General features: G+C 33.6%; 1 protein-coding gene across 1 annotated transcript in view; it reads right to left on the bottom strand.

The window, feature by feature from the left end:
• The window catches only part of LOC136855412 (uncharacterized), a 194,466-nt gene extending 181,196 nt beyond the window's left edge, over window positions 1–13,270 (bottom strand). The window contains exon 1 of the mRNA XM_067132405.1: window positions 13,185–13,270. The gene's annotated coding sequence lies outside the window, so the exon portion shown is untranslated. The remainder of the gene's footprint in view (window positions 1–13,184) is intronic.
• Window positions 13,271–22,719: the final 9,449 nt, after the last annotated feature.

Raw genomic sequence — 22,719 nt, forward strand, 5'->3', positions numbered from 1 at the left:
TATTACCTAAATTTTCCAAAGTTCAAGTTTATCTTCCCTTTTTGGGAACAAAATTGTCACTGTTTTCTTTGATTACAAAAAGTGGACTGTAACTCTTATGAATTATGTAATGATAACTGAATAATAAAACAATAAATTTTTAGGATTAAATGACCCCTTCGTCGTTCCATGCATTTGTAATTTGAAAACAAATGAATATTTCATCTTCTGAAAATTGACTCAGTCAAATTCAAAATGAAAAATCATATATCTGAAAATTGACTCAATCAAATTCAAAATGAAAAATCATATCTGCACTAAAATCAGCCTTTTCTGCTTCTCCCAGATATCTGTTTTGATGTCTCCAACGCAACAATATTTCGCAAGAATCTGTCCCTTCGTTTCGAGAAATAAATTGCAAATATGTTCTAAAAAACACTTCAGGACATCTCACGGGTTCAAGAACGTGTGAAATACGTCTTACAATTCGTATTAAAAGTCATAACACGAGATTGACGCTGCAAGACACACAACTGACAGTCTCTAGTGAGAGTTTGTAAGATCATAAGATTTTTTTTGTATTGAATGCTGAAATTAACAGTTTCCAGAATTTATTTATATTCTGATAATTCATAGAGGTGTTCAGTAATTTATCGTATATCAAAGAGAATGGGATAATTCGTAATAATATTTTTCAATTACGTACAATTTTACGAATCTGTTGCATACTTTGATAGCCATATGTTAATTTACTTATGGAATTTCTAAGTATTCCGTCAGCTCACTTAAGAACTGGACTAGCTTAGAACAGAGTCACCCTCAAGTATGAAATTTCTAAGGAATACGTCATCTCATCATTTTGTCCTACAAACGTGAGTTGTTACACAATGTGGGAGGTTTTCTTCTACAAGAGGAATATTCTTGATTCTGTGCATAGAAGACGAAAGTTGCATCGAGTATGTGTTTTTCCTTGAGCCACCCATATTTGTGGATATTGATAATCTGTGATTATGTATTACATCAGAATCACTTCATATTCTTGCATTTTGATCTAAGGATTTGTGGTAACAAGCGTATCCAAAAAGTGTTAAGAATTCGAGAGGTTAAGAGGGTATTGTGGTTATTATAATTACATATATATCTGGTAAAGAGTGACCACTAGACTCTATGTATGTATGTGTGTGTATATATATATATATATATATATATATATATATATATATATATATATATATATATATATATATATATATATATATATATATATATATATATATATATATATATATATATATATATGTATATATACTATATGTATATATATATATATATATATATATATATATATATATATATATATATATATATGTTAGTGTGTGTGTACGTGTGTGTGCATGAATGTGTAAGCCTTTTCATAATACCGACAAAATCATAGGAATAATAAGAGGCTTTGCTTGAAAGGATGAAACTTGTGTAGAACAAACTTCCTCGTTATCACCCATTTCATTTACAAACGTATCCACCAAACACTTCCGCTTCCTTGATGCCGTTGGCCACTTCGACCAATACCCCCTCCCATCCCATCCCATTTTCCAGTCCTCATTTCCTCTTCCTGCCCAAAATTTTGGAATTATTTACACTTTAAGATATTGCATTATTCTCCATTTTCTCCGTTTGACGCAACAGCCCAACAACATGATGATAAATCCTTTCATTCATGTTGTTTGTACCTCATAGGTTTCGTATTTATAGTTTCTCATCCTTCTTGATTCGCGTACATTACGCCAGGATTCATATCAACAACTACTTTTTCCTTTATCATCTCCTGTCAATATGCAAACTTCACAAACATAAAGGAGAGTTAGCACAACATTTGCTTTAAAGATTCTAATTTTCCTGGCTATAGGAGAATTTATGTAATGTGTCTTTGCACTCATGCGCACATATGACAAATATTTAATACTATTCCATGCATTACAATATTCATTAAAGAATATACAATCACACACGTATTATGTTCACGAATGGCGCTGAATTTCAACGACAGGAAAACATATTAATCCCCAACTTCGTTAAGTGAAAAAACCAAGACCTAATTGAGCAGCTCACATACCCCTCAGAGATGAGGAGGGGAAAAAGACATCTCTTGAATTGTGAGAGAAATTCCACTTCAGATTCCGCAGCGTAATAAACAAGATAGAAATGGGATTTTTACTGGCTCTCTCTCTCGTCACGTCACCCAGACCGGTTTGCATACCAATTTGAACTCATTGCCTGGTGATATCCTTGTCCATTTAGGGGTTGAATCTCAACATCATTTTAACGCTTTCCTTTTAGTTTTCTGTAAAAGAAGACTATTGAGATGGCTATTTGTCTCTCCGTCCGCACTTTTTCTGTCCGCCCTCAGATCTTCAAAACTACTGTGGCTAGAAGGCTGCAAATTGGTATGTTGATCGTCCCCCCTCCAATCATCAAACATACCAAATTGCAGCCCTCTAGCCTCAGTAGTTTTTATTTGATTTAAGGTTAAAGTTAGCTATGATCGTGCGTCTGGCACGGCAACAACACAGGCCACCACGGCCAGCTGAGAGTTTCATACAGAATCATATGCTGCACAGAAAACTCGATTGGCATTTCATACTTGCTTTATATTACTTTCTGCCAATAACTTTCTCGTTCCCATATTAAATGGAATGCTTCTGAAAGAAACTGGTAAATTCAAGCGTCATCCAGACCGGTTTGCATGCCATTTGAACTCATTGCCTGGTATGATATGCTTCTACATCTAAGGGTTGAATCTCAGTGCCATTTTAAATGTTTTGCTTCATTTTATTTCATTTTCTGCCAATACATTCCTCGCTTCTGTATTAAATACAAAGCGTCTGCAAGAAACAGGGGTAAATTCAGGTGTCATCAGTTTAACTCACTGACAGGTGATATGCCTCTCCATCTAAAGGTTGCTATTTCTGAGGGCTAAACTTCAACATCGTTTAAATGTTTTAATTTAATATTTCCTGCCAACGGCTTTCTCGTTTCTACATTAGATAGATTGCTTCTCTAAGAACACCGGCTAAATCAAGCGAACTTAAACCCTAAATAGATGATAATCACTTCCACAGAAACGCATAATGTTCATTGTTCTATACGAAAACACTAAACCCTCTGATTAAAAGAGTTTGTTAATTAGGTTTGCTTTTGATACGACAACCAAGCCTTATACAAATTCTGATTAATTCCCTTTATGAGGATCTTAGATAAAAGCAGCGCTGGATGAATGGGGCTGAATATACGCATGAATAGTATGAATAGAGGGTAATCAATTATAAATTAGTTCCTCTCTCTCTCTCTCTCTCTCTCTCTCTCTCTCTCTCTCTCTCTCTCTCTCTCTCTCTCTCTCTCTCTCTCTTCGCAATGGTACTGATACGTATTCAGTTCTGTTTTATGTTACATATATCCTTGTGCAAAATGGCAATTTTTTTTACGAAGAATGTACCTTCACTAATTGTGCTATCAAAATGTGGTCTATTTTATAAAGGTTTTCATATGAACAGATAAAAATAAGAATGATAATAAGGGAAACAAATAATATAGCATATTGTGTTGCCAATCGGAGGAAAAATTTATGATCTTTTCAGAGTTCTCAACATTCGTTCTGTTTCCCCCCAAGCTATGCTATTTTTCCTTTTTTTAATTTTTGTTTGGTTTTGTTTGTTATTGACACACTTCTTTGGCACGAGGGAAGAATGAAAGGTCACGTTGTTCTGTCCTTTTTTAAACTGTTTTTTATAACAATTTTTACGTTCGTTTTCCTTCTGGCTTTTAGTGTTAAAAAAAGAATTTTTTTTGTTCCTCTCAAAGCTAAAAGGATCGTTCACCAGTTTCAAAACGTAAGGTGTTAAAATGATCGTATTTGTCGCAAGTGCTGCATTTACGCGAGAAAACAAACATGCAATATATATATATATATATATATATATATATATATATATATATATATATATATATATATATATGTGTGTGTGTGTGTGTGTGTGTGTGTGTGTGTGTGTGTGTGTGTGTACGTACTTTTCAATCCTAGGCTGCCTTCACCCCTGAAGATAACCCCACTGTCATTGGGTACCAGTGTCAACTAGGGTAAAAAAAATAATCTAGTTAGCAACCTCATCTCTAGAGGCTTTGCTGTGAAAAGGAAGGTCCTACCCTTCTGTCAACAAATAGTCTGTATGTATATATACTGGGATATGTATATATATATGTATATATATATATATATATATATATATATATATATATGTGTGTGTGTGTGTGTGTGTGTGTGTGTGTGTGTGTGTATGTATGTATGTATGTATGTATGTATGTATTATATTATATGTAAATACGGTCCTGTTTTAAAAATAGAGACATGTGTTCCCTATGACCCATTTTGTTGTTATCATCAGGTCACAGCAATATAAAGCAAAAACAAGTAATTAAACAGATATTTCGTCTCGAGTTCTACCACGTATCAACAGCATCACCTTTTAAAAAAACTAGTGTTCTAAAATTAGTAATTAATCTTCCGGAAAGTCCAGAAAAAATTCTAAAAAAAATCACTTAAAACATCGTTCGTGTTTGACTACTCACGAAGCGACGGGGATACGTGACTAAGAAGACCTCTTTTCCAGTTCGGGTAAAAATCCAGCGAAGTCGTAAAATCATACGACCAACGATTTCAATGACGGTGAAGTCCGGGTGTAGAGAACTCTCAGGCGAATGGGCCCGAGTCTCACCCAATTAAAAATTCACATTCGGGGATGAAGGATAAAAAAAAAAAAATCGTGATCCACAGTTCTGTGATAATCGTAATTTCTTTTTTGAGTGAGATGTACGTTTCTCTTGTATTTTTTTTTTTCAAGGATTTGTTAAGCTATGGTTATTACGTTTATAGAAAAACTGTTATTTTGCTTTTAAGATCATTCGCTTTACGTGAAGATAAAGGGTTACAATGACAAATGTAATATCTTTCTTCATTCGTAAAAAATTAATTTGTTTTAGGTTTTATTGATTTATGATTATTAGATTTAAATAAAAAAACTGTTATTTTACTCTTAAAGATAATTCATTGTACATGAGAAGCGAAGAGAGTTACATTGAGAAATGTTATTATTTTTCGTTATCAGTGAAAAAGGATATTCAAGGCATTTACAAGAAAACACCATACTGATTCTGTCGAAGGAACAGAGCATGTATTCGTGTATTTAGCAAAGGCATATATGATTATAATCACGAATTAATGGTAAAATGTATCTTCTATGAATATAAAAATCTGTTATGCTATCCCTTTTATGATATGTAACTAATTACAGTTTGCACGTGGGAAAAAATTGACAGAATCATAACTAATTTTTGTTATGAATTTCTTAATTGTATACATGTTTTTTTAGTGGAAAATTTGATGTAAACTTTTAGCAACATGATAATGTGATAAGTACAATTAATTATTCAGTCTAGAAATTAATAGCAATTTTATCGATGTACTTTACTCCATCTCGAGTGTAAACTCCCCACCATCTGCCTCTCCTCAAATCACATCAAAGCTACGCTTTCTTCCACACCTTATCTTTATTACGTCATTATGTTTACAATGACGACCAGTCCCGTCCGAGTAAACAATACGATTTTATGTGTAATCTGATTTAGTCAAATTCATGCGGGCGCTATTAGCCGTTTCCTAATAGCCCTTAATAGCAGGGGTAGCGACGGAGTTATTAGCTATAACGAGGAGACATTGTTGGAGGGGGTGTTGGGGGTGGGGGTTGAAGTCTTGATCTTCGAGCTGTAATTTCCTCCCTATAATGATGTCGTCTGGTGCTGTGTGATGAATAAGTCTCTTACTATAGCTCGCAAGGTGTAAAATCTCCTGGTTACATTTTTATGAATGGAAGAATCCCCTGCTACTTCAAAATAATAATATAAGAGACGAAAATAAGAAGTGGTCGCAAGTACACTCAGTAATACTACTGATATTTTCTCTTTCGATGAATGGAAAATAGAACTTATAGCCTGGTGATGTTTTTATGAAAGGAAGAATCCCTCGCTACTTCAAATAATAATAATAATAATAATAATAATAATAATAATAATAATAATAATAATAATAATAATAATAATAATAAGAGGTCACAAGTACCCTCAGTGATATCGCGAATATTTCCTCGTTCGAAAAGTGGAAAACAGCTGTGCATAGCACTCTCCTAAAGGTAATAATTTCCTCTGTTTCCGCTCTCCGAACTCGGGTTTGTTTTGGGGCCGGCGCAAACTAAGCCTTCTCTGGCTGCCTGCATTGCTTTTCTCGCTAATTGGACAATTAAAACGCAATGCGTTATGCCAGTAGAGAGGTTCCCAATCGACCGAGAAATAGGAAAAATATTAGGAGCGTTGCCACCATTACAAGTGTTTGCGGCGTAACTCAATTTGGCGAACTTTGTTTCTGTCGCTGAAGGGGATAAAGGTTGTGTTGGCTTTGGTGTAGAACACACAGTATAGGACTGGTCATTTCTACTGTATTTTGTAATATATGCTATATACCACAAAACTGAAATTATTATAAACTTTTAAATTGTTAATGCGTGTCTATAAAAATCTCACAATCGCACGAGTCAATAGAATGCCAAATAAATACACAGTGATGTCAGGTAAAGATATATTAAAGAAAAATAATTTATATATATATATATATATATATATATATATATATATATATATATATATATATATATATATAACGAGAGCTTTCAAAAGCCTGCTCGATTCTCCATCTGAATCTCAGAAGGAGAATCGAGAAGGCTCTCGATATCTCTCGTTGTATATATGTTTTTAATGTATATTGACACTAACATCACTGTGGATTTCTTCGACAGTGCATATTTCGTCTCGGTGAGACAGTGGACCAGTTACTGAATTTGTCTTAACACGATATCTTCCTGTAATACGTGGAATTCAAACTCAAAATCAAAATTGTTTGCAAAATCAACATGTGCTGAATATATAATTTGAAAATGAGAAATCAAGGATAGGAATGAGAACATATTAAATAATATAAAGGAAATTTAAGTGATAAGTAAATTGCAGGGCTAACAAAATTTCATACTTGTAGGTCGAAAACGAATTATCTGAATATACCTAGATAATATTATTCACTATTATATGAATATAACCAACTAATCATGATTCTTGGAGGCTTCACAATAGATAGCAAATGTATAGATTAACATGTTATATGGTACTATAACTACTACTATTACTAATAGTAATAATAAAACAATGCAGTATTAATGCTTCAAATAGAAGAAAAATAACGGTCTTACGAAATTGGCTATGAAATAAGCCACCAAAAGTCCCAGTATGTAAAAATAAAATTTGGAAGTAGCTGATGTTTGCTTACACGATTTAATCAACCAAAGACAACTCCTTTGATAAAAAGGACTTTTACAATAAAGTAAACAATCGACAAGGTCAGTTTACATGGCAGATATATTATCTAAGACTAATTAAATACGAATCAAAACTCAGCTTCTGCATTATGGGTTGAAATATCACCTAAAAAAGTCGAATTTTATCAGTAGGGAGCTGAAACAAATCTCTAATTGGGCAATCCAATTTTTCTCCAGCTTGTTCTATTTTCAGCGGATTTCAACAGCAACATAAATCTGTGAATATTTTCTTGATATTTTCAGTTACTGAAAACCATTTCGAGTTTAATATTTCATAAGTTTTGCGGCTCTAGTCTCACCATAATTGTTACTAAATATAATTTTTCTATCTCAGGACGAGGGAGCTTTCCAGTAATAAGCTTTCTGTCTTCTAAAAAGGATAGACCTAATTGGAATCAACGATAAGAGACACGATACCTGTCTGACAATAAAGTGAAATTTTAAGCGACTTGTTAAATTTTAACATCATCAAAGGATCACATCATGTTTTATATAAAAACTAAACACTAATTAACTTGACATGTTACCGAAATGGAGGAAGCACTAGAACTATTCGAAGAATTAGTACATGCCTTCACACACTCACCCCTGTGCTAAATTATGACATTAAAAACATTAATTACAATGTAGTGTTCCCTCAAATCATATCCTGAAAGGTTTCTCCAAGCCTTCATTTTCTTTCCCGTATACACTAACGAGTTCAACTGTTATATTGATACCAAAGGGTGATCGTAAGTTTCAACTCTGCAAATTTGTTTCAGAAGAACAGCAATGAAGGTAACTATACAAAAGAGGTTTTTTTCCCCTTTTCCTATGGCAATTTGAAAGGAAATCCAACGTAAATGACAACTTAGCATTTACCATCCATCTTCAAGATGAGGAGAGACTATAACTTGAACTTTCCACCATAATTCTACCACAAGCTTATGCAACATATTCAACTATCAACACGCAATTTATGGACTTCAGCGCGCCAGTAAGGTAAAATTGCTATATCTTAGAGATGCAACAGTAATAATGGTTGGGGAGAGAGAGAGAGAGAGAGAGAGAGAGAGAGAGAGAGAGAGAGAGAGAGAGAGAGAGAGAGAGAGAGAGATTAAATACTCTTCTAAAATTATAATACTTCCTTCTTTACCCAAGAGTTCGGGGGTACAAAAGTAAAATTGCTATATCTGAGAGATACAAGATTAATAATGGTTATATATAGAGAGAGAGAGTAAATACATGAACAACACTTTCCTAAAATTATAATACTTCCTTCTTTACCCAAGAGTTCAGGGGTACAAAAGTAATATTTACATAGTTAACTGTGTTCGTTAGGACACAAAAACTAAAATACGCATTAACCCATAGTTCCATAAACTTGCCCTGTTGTACATGGCCAGGGGAGATAAGAGGCTAGTTTCTAATTTCTCATTTATATATATATATATATATATATATATATATATATATATATATATATATATATATATATATATATATATATATATATATATATTAATTAATCAGGGGACTTAGGAACTTAATCATTCCATCGATACCAATATTATTATTTCTCGAGATAGAAAAGTGAAAACCCACGAATTATAATAAATAGATGTAAATAGGTTTTTAAGCATAATAACCTCATTACAACGAGGGCAGTCGATGAAACGCAAACAGAAGGAAGTGAACATTTTGAAGCAGGAAAACAGCACAGATCTCTCAGTCTTACTAACCACAGTGTTGGCAGTGCTTTGAATTATTCACAGCATCATTTCCTGCCCCATCTACGTTACGTTTTTAAACCTTTGGTTTTTCACCAAGCTATTGATTCTCTAATTGTGGTCTTGTCCGGTTTTCACTTTTCATAGGAGTAATATTCATTCAGGTTACGTCCATGAAGGATTAAAAAAATTAAGAGAGAGAGAGAGAGAGAGAGAGAGAGAGAGAGAGAGAGAGAGAGAGAGAGAGAGAGAGAGAGAGAGAGATCAATTGTTGGTAATAAGATGACTTTGAATTCTCAGAATATTTAATTGGATATAAAGTAGTATCGAACATATTTTTATTGAATATTATTCTATAATGGCAACCGATATTTCTAGGAAATGATAATTTCTACTTAATAATAATATAATAATAATAATAATAATAATAATAATAATAATAATAATAATAATAATAATAAATAATAATAATAATAATAATAATAATGAGTTAAATGTGATTGCTACATCAGCTGCATTTAATTTACATCTCAATATTTATTATGTCAGCTTTTTCTCTGTTACTCCATTCCGCTATTAACTCTCATATACTTGTCATTCTTCCATAAACTGAGAGGTGAGCATTTGTTTTTGGGAATTCTTATAGCAGAAAAAGGGAGTGCGTATATTGAATTCAAGTTGCAAAGTAACTAGTTTAAAAGGAAGCTTTGAACTGGTAGTGAAATGTGGTGTTGATCTACCGTAGAGTTTTACCACTTGAGCCCTGGTAATCTTGATGAGGATTAATCAAATTTAACTATATTTCTTTAAAAGAAGGCTTTCTACCTACAGATAACAATAGTGATAACAATAAAAGCAAGAAAATCTCTATAGACAACAAATACCAAATTATCGGACACATAAACCAAAACCATAAGCTGATCATTCCAGCCAATACTTTGAGAAATATCCACCAAACCAATTTGCGAGGTTTAACCAAAGACACATTGCGGTAGGACATAATATTCTTACGGCCTATTACTTTTTCGAAAATATTCTGTCGTATCGATTTTGCCTGCAAGGTCCGGATACATTTTATGTGAAGTTACGCGCCGATAAAATGCTTCGATGATAAAATTTTGTCTTTTTTATATTTAGGATGGTAATTATCGTCTTTCCATTCTTTACCTAAGAAATTTGTTTTAGCTGCGTGAGGTTATTTATAGCTGATGCTATCGTTTAATTAAAGCTATTCTGCTGGCATGGTTTCTATTGCTGATAATTTCTAGCTGATTAATTATCATTAAGAATGAAAATTTATAGTGTAACTATAATCATTGTTAACAAACCATTTATCACTCAGAAAATAAGAAAAATTAATACAATAATTCTTCATTATATTCGTGAAGATAATATACGAAAAACTTCAAACGTCAGTTATGGTATTATAAGTCAAATTTCTGTTATTGGTCTTAAAAGCTGCATGTTAGTCATGGTCTTATAAACTGAATATCAGTTAAATATACAAATTCAAGTTAAATGTCAGTTATGTTCTTAAAAATTATATTTCAGTTATTGGTCTTATCAGTTAAATGTTAGTTATGGTCTCATAAACTGAATGTCAGTTAAGATCTTAAAAGTTAAATGTCAGTTATGGCCATATAATTTAAAAGTTAAATAGGCAACAAAAATTAAGAAAATGAGAGATAGCAATTTACTTAATGAAGAAAAGATCAAAATTATACGATATCCTGCTCAAATTAGAAAAAATAAGAGATAAATGAATGGACATACTGAACGAGATACTATTTCACTATAAACCTGTTTCCTCAACTTATATTTGCAGTGTGTGTGTGTGTGCTATGTTTGTATGTGTTAATATACAACCACCACAAATCAATGAAGTCTAAAACTTCTCCAGGCCCTAATATACTCAGGTACGTCCTCTAAATAACCTTTAATCAGAGTACTGGAATAAGTGAAGAATTTCTCCTCCAGATCAAGCCTCAGACTTCGGTCAGTAGATATTTCTTTTCTAAGAGAAATATTTAACCAAAAATATCAGTCGAGTCGAGAAGTTAAGAGACACTTGGATGTTATGTGCTCCGTCTTAATGATGATATATATATATATATATATATATATATATATATATATATATATATATATATATATATATATATATATACTGTATACACACACACACACACACATATATATATATATATATATATATATATATATATATATATATATATATATATATATATATCCACATTTCACATCACGTATTGAGGAAACGGGCGCATAATGTCGCTGCCTTCTGGTTTCTCAGCAAGTCTCTTGGGATGAGGTAGCTAGCCCACACCCTTACACCCTTATACACACACACGAGCATATATATATATATATATATATATATATATATATATATATATATATATATATATATATATATATATATATATATATATATATATATATATACAGTATATATATATATATATATATATATATATATATATATCTATATATATTCATATATATATACATATATATATATGTATGTATATATACATATACATAAATATATAATATATATACATACATAGATTGTGTGCGTGTTTGTTCGTAAATGAATATGTGAAATAAATAAGGGGCGGAAAGATAATAGCAGATTCGGGATATCGCTATGATCGTTTAATCTGACAGTTGAAATTAATATCTCGGGAGTGCTAATCCTCCGCATGGACGAATGTAAGTTTTTTACACTCGAAATAATCATATATATTTGTTTTTATCAGTTACTGATATATATATATATATATATATATATATATATATATATATATATATATATATATATATATATATATATACAGTATATATATATATTTATATATATATATATTTTGCAATCAGTTAACACACACTTGTATATATATATATATATATGTGTGTATATGTATGTATATATGTATACATGTATCTATCTATCTATCTATCTGTACATGGTGTTTGTGCATATATATATATATATATATATGTGTATATATATGTGTGTGAGCACGTGTGTGTATAGCTAGATAGATAGACAGACAGAATACAAATAAATATTACGTACCAAGGAATCATTACTAAATATATATATATATATATATATATATATATATATATATATATATATATATATATATATATATATATATATATATATATATATATATATATATATATATATATATATATATATATATATATATATATGTATTTGCATATGTAGTTATTATCCCTTGGCACTACCTTAACCCTCATATATATACATACATTTTTATACGTGTATATACATATATATATACACACACACACACATATATATATATATATATATATAGCGTGTGTGTGTGTTAGTTACAAAATAATACTATATTCACTTGCAACACATTGATCAAAACCACATACATATGAAAATGATAAAAATGCATGACCACTATATACAACGTATAATTTGATATATACGAGCGCATTAAAAGATACATTTCAGAATAAAACCTGGGCGCACATATATGTACGTACATACAAACAGTGTATGTGTAATAGTATCCCTGAATATGGAAGTATTTGTTTTGATAATGATAAGTTCCCGTTTAACACCATATTAGAAGAAAACATCACAAGATGAGAAAGTAAATCTTTTAACGCGAGATCTGAGCATCATAGGATGAACATATTCATGCAATACTACCACATACTCAAAGCAGAATATGCATCGTGGTATCTATCTGTCCCTTCTAACAAAAACAGGGCGCCCTCTGCACCAAACGATCTCGCCTTTTGTCCTCTTGTCAATACACTGAGAAGAGAAACTAGGCTAGAATCCATCCCACAGTTTGCCAAGCTGGAAGAGTTTCCTTCATTCGGCGTTTTTTCCTCCCGAAATCTCACCCAAATCGCCCGATGCGGCGTTGCGGGCGCTTTCACAGACAGATCCCTCGGCGTGTTAGATCCTGCACAATCACGTAAACGAGGATTTCAAGGAATTTACCTCGATTAGGGGCCGGCTACGCCTGTGTAATGTTAGCACATCGAGGCCCTCGAACATAAACCCTCTCACACAGCCCAACCGATACTGACCTCTCTTCGGCGCGCGAGCCCCGGAGTCCACTGGGAGATGCGAGAGTTGCCAGCGGTTCGATAACCTCCTCTCCCTCCTCTTCCTCCTCCTCCTCCACCTCCTCCTCCTCCTCTCCCCGGAGGAGACTAGGTCAGATTCGGAAGAAATGATGTAAAAAAAAAATGAGGGGGGGATCCAGCTGTTGTTTTTTTCCCAGCGGGGGGAAGAGGATTATTTTCTTTGATCGTCGATGGATTTACACGTTCTTTTGCAAGCACTGCTTGCTGCTTGCTTGCTTCTGCTGGTGCCCTGGATTCCGCCACAAATAGATGATGAGTCACTCGGAGAGGTACACAGAAAACCCGTGTTTACATTTTTGCACTCTCGAGTAAATAGAGGCGATGTATTCCTTTGCAAGGCTCGGAAGCAAAGCCTCGCCTTGCGAGTGTGTAAAGATCAGCACCTGGGTGGTGGTAATAGCTTCGGTTAGAGAGAGAGAGAGAGAGAGAGAGAGCAAACGCAAACTGCCTACATCGACATCAATTTGGTTTTCCCTTACTTACCAAGCGTTGGGAATCGATACGAGTTCACACGGCCAGGGCGATACGCTATTGCTGTTTCTTTTCAGTGAAGTTCGGGCGCTGTATGAAAAGGCCGTTTCCCTCCGCACCCACAATTGATTTGGGGCTGTTGTGTTCACTACAGGACTCGCAGAGAACTATTAGCCGTGACGGGCAGCCTCTATAAGAATAGATCGTTCGGGGATGGCTCTGTAGAATTAGGTCGTTTTTCAACGCGAGGGGAAATCTATAAAGTCTGAGATTAATATTACGCTCTGTTTCCTGTTTGAGAAAAAAATAGTCGCTCATAATACTTTTCTTTTTTGCTCTATAGCTTCATCCCGCTCTCCAGCCCTTTGATGTATATGGTCTGCTTTCATAGAATCTATTTTACTAGTTTTTTTTTTTTTTTGTGCATCACTCGAAATGTAGGTTGCAAAATCATCCATGTTTGTTTAGTCCAACCAATTTCCTGATTCCCTCGTAAACCATAATACTGTCAGAATTCGGATTTCTCTCCCTCCTTCTGTAGTTCCTTGTTTACTCCAAAACTTGCTCATGTCTACCTATTACCAAGGTCCATTCAAAAGGTTCTCATCCACACTCAGAAAGTTTCACAGGCGACGACAGTTTTGAAATTTCATTTGGAAAAGTTCCTGGAAACGCCGCGAACCTCAACTGCACATGTTTAAGCATAGCTCGTCCTGTCACGGATGAGGGTTGCATCTGGACCCTCCGAAACTCGAGCAAATATATATAGTTCATATGTGGATGTTGGTATGTATGTATGTATATATATATATATATATATATATATATATATATATATATATATATATATATATATATATATATATATATATATATATATATATATATATATATATATATATATATATATATATATTATATATATATATATATATATATATATATATATATATATATATATATATATATATATATATATATATATATATATATATATACATACACACAGCATATCCACCCACAGTTTCATTACTATCACATCTCTCTTTAAACTTTAGTTAACTCGTGCTTGAAGAAAGAAAGAAAGAAGCGGATTACAAAGCTGCTCAAAGCCTAACTGAAAAGAATAAAAAAGAAAAACAATGAAAAATTGACTGGAACATTTTACCTGTAAGCGAGAACAGTATTCGAAGCTTCATCCATTACTTTAATTCCTGATACTGGGATAATCCTGGATTAGGTTATTTATATCTGGGTGTCTGATTCTGTGCCAGCGTCCGCATCGATTCTCTGTCTTTGAGTAAATTGCAAAGTTACATTATACGTTACTGAAGATACACGACCTCAGTTTTTTATATTTTTTTACTCATTACATTTATTCAACATTGTGGCCAATAGGTACTGTATTATTTGGAGATAATTACTTTGCTATAGTTTCTTCTGTTCCACCACTCATATATTTAATGTATGGTCATTTCATGTGATTCTCATCCCTCGAAGGTAATTTTTTACCCATTAGATGTATTCGGCATTGAGGCCAATATTCGAAAAAAAATATTTTGTTACACTCTCTTCCTTTCTGTTACTCATGTATCTAATGTATGGTGAATTCTTTTTTTGGTCTTCATAAATGCCTTTGAAGGACTGAAATAAATGTAAAAAAATTTTTAGTCATTGTTTAACTCCCTAAGTTTTGTATTTTCGTAAAATATTCAGACAATTAATATATACTTTTCCTTAAATTTTATTGTCTAGCATCTTTTTTTTTCTCTTCTCATAAAATGTTAACTGATGACAGAATACATAGCTTAGCTTTTACAAAGCTAAAGATGTGTATTTTCTGTCATTAGTTAATATAGAAGAAACTATAGCAAAGTCATTATTTCCAAATAATACGGTATATATTGGCCACAATGTTGAATAAATCTAATGGATAAAATAATATTCTAAAAAACTAGAATAAATTTACTTCGAAGCAACATTGAAAACTGTAACCTTGCAATCCACTCAAAGACAGTGAATCGAGTTTCTAGTAGAACCAAAAGTGTTTAGATTGTTTGAATATGTAAACAGAGTACATATTCGTGCTTGCAAATAATATCAGAAATGACACAGCGAAGCATTCGTCATTTTTATGAAAATCGTTGATTATCAAATATTCATACACCGAAGACCTTAGAAGCATTCTTCGTGCCAAATATTTACTTTATGCATCGCATCGACGAATCCCTTTCCCATCCATATTTATCTTACATTTTACGTGGCTCGTTTTTTATCACTGTCTTCGACAAGAATCGATGAAAGACAATTCGTCCCTTGTCTTATTTGCGCAAGAGATCATCCTTCTATATACAGGAGGGCAGTGTTCCTCTTTTTACATATATTATTTTGTTTATTGATTCTTCGAGAGGATGGAGGCCTCAGGGATTATCCTCTATGCAAAACAATACTCGCTTGTTCGTTGCCTATAACTTCCTTTCCAATTTACTTTTATAATTCAGTATTTTATTTATCATGTATATGTATATATATATATATATATATATATATATATATTGTAATAGCCACCTTGTTGTGATTTCTCGGGATGCGGGTTCGATTCTCGCTACCGGACATCAGAAAAGCTTCATATTTCTTGCCTTTGGATCTAAGGCTTTGTAGTGATAGGGATGCGGGTTCGATTCTCGCTACCCGGACATCAGAAAAGTTTCATATTTCTTGCCTTTTTGATCTAAGGCTTTGTAGTGATATGCATATAAAAAAATGAGAAGAATTCGAAAAGTTAAGAGGGCATTGTGGCTATTACAGTTATATACGTACTGCGGACCAGTAGATTCTAAGATTCTACCAGTAGATTCTAAGACTTAAAACACACACACATATATATATATATATATATATATATATATATATATATATATATATATATATACACACACATATATATATATATATATATATGTGTGTGTGTGTGTGTGTGTGTGTGTGTGTGTGTTTGTGTGTATGCACACAGGCTTTCCCCGTTAGAGAATCGATCACTACAACAAAAGCAATAATACTCCGATGACCAAGCAAGCAATGAAAAACTGCCTGATATAAAATTATAACCATCACTCTCAGTTCACAGACATTTCCTAAATTCGAAACTTTATGTTATCGGCGCCGTAAGCATGAAATCATTATACTTTTTGAGTGAATTCCTCATTTATTATTTAGTTCGATACAAAAATCCATACTTCAACAATGTGGGCGTTGAGCCACCGAGGTCGTGCTTTGAAAGGATATTGAGGAGTGTCGGTTTTTTTTTAAAGCAAGCAATAGGTTATCAGAGTAAATCTTGTTTACATAAGATATGGGTTCTCTTCTTCCCTGGATTTTTCTATAGGTTCAGGGATCAGGCAGTTTGTATCTGCTTCCAGAGGCTGTGATTCGATAGGTATTCTTATAACTGGTTGATATCTATCTCTCAGGATTTATTCATATCTATCTCTCAGCCTTATTCTTACACTCAACCCTTTGCCTTCATGAGGTCACACTGATAAAACATATTTTTTTTGTACATACAAATTGTTCTTATCAGTTCCTCGACTTTTAATCGATCATAGACTGAAAGCTCAATACAAAGCAAATTTATTTGATCATTCTTTTTCACAAATAATCAAAGGCCTTTCTAACAAAACAATTGCTTTTTCATTTTAGGACTGATGACGTAAATTAGACATTTCAGTTTTCCTTTCCTCATTCCTCCCAAAACTTCCGAATTATTCATTCCTTTCAATAACATTTCGTTTCCCAGTCTCTCCACATGACCAAATTATTTTTAAGCACCCTGAACGCTATTTTAACCTATGCTAGGCTTTTTAATCTTAAGAGCTACAAACTTTTTTCTCTTTAATTTCTAGTTGATATCAACCCTCTGTCAATCAGAATCCTACCATATATATTCCCAGTATGCTATGCAATATTATGCCTCTGTTGCCTTTACCTTTGTACAAAAGAACCGTTTAACCTCTTGTGTAATAATCTGTAACGATTCCTACGTCTGAAACTACCTCACACACCCTGGTCAACCAATCATTTGAACCTACACTACGGTACAGATGCATCTCACTTGTAGAGCTAACCAACTCCTGACGCCTTTGAATTCTTTCATTATTAATTGCCCTCGCTATGAAGCAGTAGTAACTTAAACTGTAATTCTAAAATCTATATAAAAACCTATTCTTTAAAATGACTTTTTGCTATCTACCTTATTCAGTAATTTCAAAATATTGCAAATTCTCGAAGAAAAAGATTCTTACCTCTTCATATTTAGAAAATAAGTTACCTAATCATTTTAGAAGCATGCATTTTATTATCTGAAAGAGAACACTTCATATGTTAATAAGTACCAACATATTATTACCTCCATCTATGCATACCCAGACTGCACAGAAATATTACGATCAGATTCAGTGAACGGACGAGAATGTGACAAGTATTCATCATAATGCAAAACAGATTTACATATGCAAATCCTAACTGTGGAACGAACGCGCTTGAAAAGCTTTTTCATGTTGTATTTTTTTTTTTTTTTTTTTATTTGTTATGCTGTATTGACAAGCATATATCCGGACATGTATTCTGTACATGTATCCGGATTCGTTTTGCTCTTTTGCATGCAAATTTTCATTTGCTTTGTCATTCGTTAATAACTTGATAATTATGTACCTTCCTATTGCCATGTGTTATATTTTGTTATTTATTCATTCGTTATGTTGGGGTTTACGGATACGTATCCGGACATGTATTCCGTTTATGCGTTCGGATTCGTTTTGCTCTTTTGTATGGGACTTCCCTCTTCCTTTTTAGTTTTCTGTAAAAGAAAACTGCTGTTCCGGCTTTGTCTGTCCGTCCGCACTTCATTCTGTCCGCACATTTTCTGTCCGCCCTCAGATCTTAAAACCTACTGAGGCTAGAGGGCTGCAAATTGGTATGTTGATCATCCACCCACCAGTCATCAAACATACCAAATAGCAGCGCTCTAGCCTCAGTCATTTTTATTTTATTTAACGTTACAGCTTGCCATAATCGTGCTTCTGGCAACGATATATAATAGGCCACCACCAGGTCGTGGTTAAAGTTTCACGGGCCGCGTCTCATACAGCATTACACCGAGACCACCGAAAGACAGACCTATTTTCGGTGGCCTTGATTTTATACGATGTAGCGGGTGTACAGAAAACTCGATGACGCCGAAGAAACTACAGCGTATTTTTACTTGTTATTGCGTCTCAGTATTATATAATAACTATCTTACTTTCTATCTCCGTTCTATTTTAATTCCCATGTCATTGATTTCGTACACTTGTTCCATACGAATGCGTGCTCATTGTGAATAATAATAATAATTATGAATAATAATCGTGAATAATAATTATAACCGGTAACGTACACGTTCAGGTGGATATCAATCATGCTATTTGACAGCTGGGTGCATCGTGTTTACAGAGGATATCCAACACTGACCAATTTTCCCGAAATTTGCATTTTCAATTGAAAAAGAATATGAATAATTTTTCCCCACTGATGAATGCGATATGCGATACATTGAATTTTGAAAATGAATCTTTTTTGTTTTTTGAGTGTGTGTGATCAATATGAAATTAATAGTCGATTGATTTGCCTGATTGGTGCACACTTTGTTCCTGAATAATGCAACGTCATGGATTTGTAATAATAATTTTTTTTTTGGGGCTTCCTATGGTATTTCTGAAATGACATAATGAGATGGTTTTATGTATATGTATATATATATATATATATATAGGCTTATATATATATATATATATATATATATATATATTTATATATATTTTATATATATTTATATATAATATTTATATATATATATATATATATATATATAAACATTTTATATATATATATATATATATATATATTTATATATACACTATGTATAAATATATGTATATATATGTATGTAAGTATATATGTTTTTTTTACAAGTGTGTATATACTGTATATATATGTATGTATATATATTATAAGATGGTTATATATATATATATATATATATATATTTGTATGTTTGAGAGTTTGTGTGTGTGTGTGTGTGGGTGTGTGTGTGTGTGTGGGAGTGTGTGTGTGTGTGTTTGTTTATGCCTGAAAGCACACACTCCTAAAGATCAAAAGGTCTTCGATCTCAATATCGGAAGGGTCCCCGGTTGATCGAGGGTGATTTAGACACATCGCCTAAATCCAATTTTTCCTGTTGACCTAGATAGCAGATTACATACCTGACACTTAGTTGACTATGGTGGGCTGTAGCTGTGTCTTGGTCTAATGCAGAGGTGAAAGGGATTCATCCATTTGGCTATCAACAGTCATTGCCGACTTGGTAAATCCTTCTCTCGTTTCCATGGAACGTCAAAGGATTTTTTTCATAGATTGAACAATGTGGCTATAATTCATTTAGCGATGATAGTTTGTTTTTCAGGAGAGAGACAGGGAGAGGGGGAGAGACAGAGAAGGAGTGATGGAGAGATAAGAAATAAAGAAAAAGAGACAGGTAATTACACATACATACATAGAGAGAGAGAGATAACTGAAGAAAAGAGGTAAACTGATGACCGATGGTATGAGATAACATGCAAGAAAAAGAAAACTGATGACAAATAAAATAGACACATGCATTCATACATAATATATACATAGAGAGAGATATATATATATAGAGAGAGATAGAGAGAGAGAGAGAGAGAGAGAGAGAGAGAGGACATGATTACCTACGGTGGATGAAATACTAGATAACTGAAGGTAAAGAAAAAGAGTATATTATTAGACGAATAGATACATGCATACATACATACATAGAGAGAGAGAGAGAGAGAGAGAGAGAGAGAGAGAGAGAGAGAGAGAGAGGACGGGCAGTTCACGTCTTTACATCGCTGGCAAACTACACACAAGAACTTCCCAAAGTGACGAAACTTTTTCTTGCTTCCACTTCCAACCGATGGAAATGCGGGCAGAGATAAAATGGAAGGAGTTGAAAAGAGAGAGAGAGAGAGAGAGAGAGAGAGAGAGAGAGAGAGAGAGAGAGAGAGGTAAACGCTGCGTGCTCACACTCCAGAGTGACACGCCTCCCGGAGAGAGAGGCGGCAGAAGTTTGTTTAAACTTCAGGGTAATCCATTAATAGCGCGAAGTGTAATTACCTCCAGAGACACTCCTGTATACAGGAGGCTCGGCCGATAGGCTATGAGCTGTTAGCCTTGGGAAAGATAAGGAATGAGTCAGCAGGGTATGTTTGATGTCTTGGTAATGTCGTTGGATATTTGTCAGAAATGTAGTCAACAGAAACGTCATCTATATGTATAAAAATGGATGTATGTGTATATGTATGTACTGTATGTGTATATTCCACATACACTCTGAAACGCATTGAGCAATTTCAACCAAATTTGGTATACATATAACTTACTCTCTCGAAAAGAACACTATGGGGGTAAGACGGAGCTGGTTATTCCCGTAGACTTAGTAATTTTACGAATTTATCATTCCTAATTTCGGTATACATATGACTTACTATCTGAAATGAATACTGTATAAGACATCAGTGGCAACCAAAGGGGGTTGGGGGTTGGGAAGGGGTGAGAGAGAGAGAGAGAGAGAGAGAGAGAGAGAGTAGAAGGGGTGTTAGGGAGAAGAAAGAGGGAAAGAAACAGGGAGGGTTGGGGAGAGAAAGAGAGAGACAGTGGGAGAGAGTGAGAGAAAAAGATGTAAAGGCAGTGGGATATATATATATATATATATATATATATATATATATATATATATATATATATATATATATATATATATATATATGTGTGTGTGTGTGTGTGTGTGTGTGTGTGTACGTGCATGTACTTAGAAACAAATATAGTGATTCTACTCTCTCTCTCTCTCTCTCTCTCTCCATCATCACACATACACAGCCACTCAAATGTACACATTCACACACACTTACACACTCGTCTACTCAACATCAAAACAAGGAAACCTATCAGTCAGTCTATATGTCATTCTCCATCCTCAAAACTGTTCTTCTCCAACCTTCGTTTTTATCAAACAACAAGTAAAAAATGTGCCGAGGTTTCTCGGCGCAATCGAGTTTTCTGTACAGCGTATAATGAAGTACGAAACTCAGCCAATGCCCTTGAAATTCTCGGTCGCGTCCCACGAAACTTTCAGCCGCGGGCCGGTGGTGGCATGTATTATTGGCACCTATAGTGGAGCCAGACTCACGATCATGGCTAACTTTAACCTTAAATGAAAATAAACTACTGAGGCTAGAGGGCTGCAATTTGGTATGTTTGAGATTGGAGGGTGGATGATCAACACACCAATTTGTAGCCCTCTAGCCTCAATAGTTTTTAAGATCTGGGGGCAGACAGAAAAAGTGCGGACGGACAGACAAATAATCATCCCAATAGTTTTTTTTTTTTTTAATTTACAGAAAACTAAAAAACATGAACTGAAATGTTAGTTTAATGGACTGTATCCCTCTCCTATTGACACTGGTCTCTGTTTCATACGGCTGCGCCACAAAAATAAATAAATAAATGAATTACATTCGCGTAACGCCAGGTTTATCGGAGGCTGAAACCCAATAGTCATTCGGTATTTTTATTCGGCTCTGGAAAAAAAGAGCTCTGGCCGCCGTGATGTTAGAGTCAGGTTTCGCTGTATCAGGTATAATGTTCTAATAGAGGTTTGGCATAACATTTTTTAATGGGGAAGGAATATAAAGTTTAAGCTATTTTGAAGTATTGGGAAGTAGGATAATCATAATAATTTAATAGACCAAATTAATGTTTAATATTTCATGTTATCTTTTGGTGTCACAGGAGTATGAAATAGGTCCGGGATAACA

Source organism: Macrobrachium rosenbergii, chromosome 31, assembly GCF_040412425.1.
Source record: "Macrobrachium rosenbergii isolate ZJJX-2024 chromosome 31, ASM4041242v1, whole genome shotgun sequence".
Classification (NCBI taxonomy): domain Eukaryota; kingdom Metazoa; phylum Arthropoda; class Malacostraca; order Decapoda; family Palaemonidae; genus Macrobrachium; species Macrobrachium rosenbergii.